The following is a 6,000-nucleotide window of genomic DNA, read 5'->3' as shown; positions in this document are numbered from 1 at the left end:
AAATTTACTCAGTTGAATTTTGTTCTTTAACAGCAGAGAAATTGAGTGCATTAACTTAATGATTTGTCATCAGTTGGGGATGCCATAACGACAGGCTTAAACAACAGGCATTTATTTCCCACAGATCTGGAGGCTGGGCAGTGCAAGACCCAAATGCAGATGATTCAGTTCTTGGTGAGGGCTCTCTCCCTGGTTTTCAGATGGTCCCCTTCTCCCTTTGTCTTCACAAGGCAGAGGGATGGATTTAAGAAAAGGAGAGGGAGAGGGAGAAAATGAGAGCCAGCAAGAGGGAGACAGCTGGTCTCTCTTTTCTCATAAAGGCACTAATCCCATCAGTGGGGCCCCACCCTTATGACCGTATTTAACCCTGATCACTTTCTAAGACCTTCAAATTAAGGGCTATGGTGGGGATTCAGATGTGAAAGCTTTTGTGCCCACAATGACTCACTTAATGGGTGATCCCACACCCTGGGTGTGGGAATTAGGACACAAGGAGAAGACCACCAAGTGTCTCCCCCCACCCCAGCCAATATGCAGTTAGAATACTCACCTGATGCTCTCTGCCTTGAAGAAAGCAGGCTACCATCCCTCTGCTCTTTGAGTGACAGGAGCCATGCACTTGCTTGGCACCTCTTGCAGAGCAGCCAAGAGCCTCAGTGGTGTCAGGTTGTTCCTTAGACAATCGCAGCCTATCATGAGGTTCACCTGAGGGTTTCAGTAAATCCCTCTGTCTGTAGAGGTGGTAAGCTCTGGAGTTGGCATGGGTATGAGTGCCTAGTGCAGACTGGTATATGATGGGCAAAGGCCTGGGTATAGGGTGCCACACTTGTATACCTCTACCTGCATGGGGAAAGAGGGGCCGATAGAGGCTAAGGCCTGATAATGACCCTAGAGAGAACAGAAATATACTTCAGGACCTTGCTACCTGGTCACCCCAGTCCTGGCAGTGTTCCTTGCCCTCCACATCCCCACACTCTAATCTACCTACCCCCAAGGCAGTTCCTCAAAGTATCACCTGCCGCAGAATCACCTGGGAGTGCTTGTCTCCGTAAGCTGCTCCCGTAGGCCCAAAAGTTCTGAATGCTTGTTCCTAGGGGCTTGCTTAGTAAGCAGTTCTAAGCTCCTCGTTGCAGCTGACTCCCATGCACACTCAAGTTTGAGAATCTCTCCTTCAGACAATGACTTGATGATGTGCCATCTGTTCCATTAAAATCCTGCCGCCCCCATCTGGGGTCACCCTGTCCATACCTTCACATGCCATTCAGATGCTGATGGCTTTCAAACATCCCAGCAGGACTTCTCCCTCAACTCACCTACCTCCTCAGCTACCTCCATTTGGATGTCTTGCTTCCCACACACCCGTTTGTCCCCCAGGCTTCCCATCCTGAGTAAATGGTGCCACCAATCACCCAGTTGTTCAGAAAAAACACCCGGAGTCATCCCTTCACACCCCACATTTGATCCACCAATCAGCTCTACCTTCCAAATGTATGGTTAATCCAACCACTTGTCACCACCCCACACTGTCATTCCAGTTTAATTGGTTCTCATGTCCCACAGGGACTACTGTTCATTCGTTACTGCCCCTCTGCTTCCACCTCCCCTTCCTTAGTCTAATAGAGTGTGATTTCCGCTGTATGCCTTGTCTAGGACTAAATCAGAGTGATCTTTATAAACAGAGCTCAGGTCATATTATTTATCAGCTGAAAGCCCCTCCTTTGTTCTTGGTCCAAACAAAAGGTAAAATCCAGATGTGTTTCTCTCCACTGACTCTCCTGACACGCCTCCTGCATTCTCCCTCTTAGCCACTCTGCTTCAAGCCTATTTCTGCCTCAGGTCATTGCCTTTGTTCTTCCTGGGTCTTCTTCTGAATCTCTGCCTCATTTTATTTCAACGTTTTCTCGGGTGGAGCCTCCTTGGAGAGGTCTTTGCTGGCCACCCTATCCAAGTACGCTCCCCATCTCTGCTCCATCCCTCCCAACTCAGCTTTCGCCTTCAGAGCACTAACCACTATCTGAAATTATATAATCTATTTATGTGTGTATTTGCTCACATAAATAGATTATAATTGTTTGTTTCTCCCAATAAAATAGAAGGCTTATGAAGGCAGGGCTGTATCTCTTTTGTTCACTTGTGCATTCCCACAACTTAGAGCGTACAGTAGACACTCAGTTTGGATTTGTTGAATGAATGAGTGAGCAAGTAAGTAAATGAAGATAGACTTACAGAATAAGGTGGGACATGCTTTCTTAGCCAAGATTGCTCCTCCAGGAGCAGAACCTGACTCCAGGACTCTTTGCAGGTGGTTTATTTGGACGGTGATCACAGGGAGTGAGGGTGGGGGAGAAGGAGAGAAAGAAGCCAAACTGGGCCTTGGTCCCATCAGCATGCCCTTTGGAGCACATAGAGGCCACTTCCAAGTGCTCTGGGGACCACTTCCAATGGTCCCCTGAGCACTAGGAGGAGAAACCTGTCCATCAGCTCCTGAGTCCTGGCGGCTGAGGCTTCCCTGGAGGTGCTGACTCCCCTGCGGGCTCAGGCTGCGGTGCACGGGGGGAGGCGGGCAGAGAGTAGGCACTGTGCGGCGGGCACTGCAGCCAGGGCTCGGCAGCACTGAGTCAGCTGGAGCCCACTTGGAACTGGCTGGAGTCAGAAGTGGGGCTGAGGGGACGTGGGGCGCAGGGCCTTCTGCTGCATGTGTCGAGACTAAAATGTGCACAGGAGTCCACAAGGTGCAGACAAGGGGCATTGGGACAGCTAAGGTGTTAAACGCAAATGTGTTTGGACTGAAATGAAAGGAATAAAATATGTGATTTATTAAATTATGCTAAGTGGGGTTGGAGACTCTCCCCCAAATTGAAAGATTATAAGGTTCGGGCCTGCGATTCAAACATGGGGCCGAGAGAGCACAGGTGGAGCAGACAGAGCACCCTGCAGCACAGTGCGGGGGGAGGGAGGCAGGACACCCACACCGAGGGGGCGTCTCGTCCGCTCGCCCGAATGGACTTCCGTGCAGGTCGCTGGTCTGGAGATGCCCAAGAGCAGGCAGGAAGGGGCGAGAGATGCAAGGAGCAGAGAGGATGCGGGCAGCTGGGCTCAGCCGGCTCGGTCTCTCTTTTCCCTGACATAAGCCTCTGCGCTAGCTCTGGGCCTCGGTCTTCTCATCTACCAAATGGAGAGAGTCATCTTCGATCTGACCCTCACTGCCCTGGGCACGTTGCTGCTGTTGAATGGACTGCAGTCGGTGCTCAATTCCCTGTGAGCTCTTGGCAGAAAGCCTCTCAGTTTACCTCTGTCTCCTTCACACCCAACCCACATCTAACACAGTATAGGCTGTTTAATAAATGTTTTATGAATAAATGAATGCACAAAAGAATAGATTTCCTCACAAAGAAAAGCATGTAAAAGAGTTTGAAGGAGAATAATACCCAAACATGAGATGGCAATGGTGGTAATGGTGGCCTGAGGCTCAGTGGATACCTGCGAGAGGTTAGACTAAGCTGAACAGAAAGCAGCTGTACATACGTTTAATTTTATATTTTATTTTCAGGCTTGCCATCTTCTAAGCTTCGTCATATTACACCGTGAGGATTGCCTCCCCTGTTATTTTCGTCCTGTAGCTCTTAGGTGTCGTAGGGACTCAGGGCTGCAGACCAAACAGGAAGCCCTGGCCCGGAGGCAAGAGAGGACCGTGAGAATATTCAGCAGGCAGCTGGTCACTCCTTCAGCAAACATCCGCTGAGCCCCCCACGGCTGGCCCTCTGGGAACACAGCCAGCACCAAGAGAGGTCCCTCTCCTCAGCTCACCTGGGCAGCACACACAGGTGGCTCTGCCTGCCTGTCCCCACCCCTGCCCCCTGGCATGTGGAACTGAAATCACCCATGCTCTGAAATGGCCTGGTCGCTGGAGGGCCCTCAGCGTCCCCACTCTCACAGCAGACATACAGCGAGGCACCTGGCCCACCAACCCCTGGGGCTGAAATGGAAGGGGAGGCCGCTGACATTTTCGACACGTCTCTCCCAACAGCTCCCTGCTTGTATATGAGAAGCTTCACTGGGCTGTAGGGAAGGGAGGGGACCCCATGGCTCTGCAGGTAAGAATCCGGGACCCAGAGCCTGCACAGCCTGGGCCTCGCCCCACCTGTTGTTTTGTTGGCCTGCTGCTACTCTGGGCAGAAAGTTTTCACTTCTGGTCCCTAAGTATGAGAATTCACCAGGCCACTGGCTTCCTGTTTTGTACCAGATCTTAACTATCACTGTTTTTATCACTAAGTAGTTTTAAAACCATGGTAACAATACTCCCATCAGCTCCCCCCTTTGGTTCTCAGACCCTTGGGGCAGAGAGGGCCATCATAGGGGCTGGGCCCTCCCGGGCCACGGGCATGAGCGAGGACATCAGGGCTAAAAGGGGACCTCACCTGCCCAGCCTCTTTATGTTCTGACCATCCCTTAGATTAACTCTTAAACAGAAAGTCAGTGTGTGAGCTCCGTCTCCAGAGCTGTGCCTCACGTGAGCACCGGCATGAACACGGTTCAGGATGAAAAAAGAAAATCAATTGCTGTGGTTTCCAGAGCACCCAGGATCGGACCAGGGACAAAGCAGAGCCCAAGCTTCCTTGAAGAGACTGAGGAATCCTTCAACATCATTTCCTGAAAAGTCCCTGGCTGTGGCCAGAGCTGTACAAGGCACCACAGATATCTCAGAAAAGGTTTGCTGCTGACGCTCACCTGCAAGGAGTAGCCATCAAGCAGGAGAGAGCAAGGCTCATCTCAGGAGGGACTGAGTCCCCCTTGGCGCCTGGCACAGTTCCTGGCGTATGGTGGGAGTTGCATGAATGAATGAATACATGGACCACCATTAATTATAGGGGCGCCGGAGAGCATTTGTAATTAAAAGGCAGCAAGTCTGAAAGAAGGTGTCCTGGAGAAGTGGACGTGGGGCCAGTGTGAGGAATGGACAGGATTTGATGATTTGGAGACAAAGTGGGTATTAGAAATGAAAGGAAGGATGAGGGTTGGGTCAGTGAGCAGCTCAGAGCTGAGGGCAGGGCCTGGGGAGCCTGCACTTGTGAGAAGCCTCTGTTGCTACACCTGGGTGCCCGGGCCCAGGAGCTCAGGGAAGCCACCAACATGGACAGAGGCTGGATAACTGAGCAGCAGGGATTAGAAAGAACTTGCCTTCTCGCCTGGCCTCAAGCAGGTCATGTCACAGAGCCCCAAGCCTGTGCCCTCACCTGTGATCCTGTTCCCTCACCTGCAAGGCCGTGTGGATGAGGCCCTGCCCAGCACTAACATGTGCTCAGCAAGCTTCAGTGTTTGCCTTCACGGTAAAGAAGGGTTTGGTTGGCAATGGTCCAGTCTTGGATGCTGGCCGGATAACTGCAAGGCCAAAGAAAGGCTGAGTAATTGCAGGATCCTAGACCATTGGGGTCTGAAGGAAATGTAGCAGGCACCTTTCAACTGCTACCTCCTAAGTTACAAAGTTTTAACTACCCTTTGTACTGGCATCTTCTGTTTATTGAACGCCTACTATATGCCAGGTCCTATGCTAAACACTGAGAATACAGAGATTTTTTAAAAACTAGATAAAACTTTTTTCCTCCTTCAGGTAAGCGAGAGGCTCCCTTGGGGTAGCCCAATCCTTTAATTTCTAGATGCTGAAATATATGCCCAGGGCAGTGCGGTGACTAGTCCAGGGCCACACAGCATGGCAGAGCCAGTCAAGTCCAGACACTGTTCTACGGTATCCAATCCTCACCCCACAGAGCCCTGAGGTCAGGCTGCACCTGCGAGGCTTTGACTCTGCCCAGGCCCAGTGCAGTCAGCGGCTGGCTGTGCAGCCTGACACACAGCGTGCCATCTCTCTGACCCTCAGTCTCCCCATATGTAAAATGGGGCCGAGAATAATCCCCATGTCACAAGGTTGCCACAGACTCCAGATGTGGTGACATGCATGAAAATGTGCTGTGTCTATAGAGGTGCCCTATGCAGTGGTTTCTG

This window comes from Miniopterus schreibersii, assembly GCF_964146895.1.
Source record: "Miniopterus schreibersii genome assembly, chromosome: 12".
NCBI classification, from domain to species: domain Eukaryota; kingdom Metazoa; phylum Chordata; class Mammalia; order Chiroptera; family Miniopteridae; genus Miniopterus; species Miniopterus schreibersii.
Note: the sequence above shows the minus strand (reverse complement) of the source record.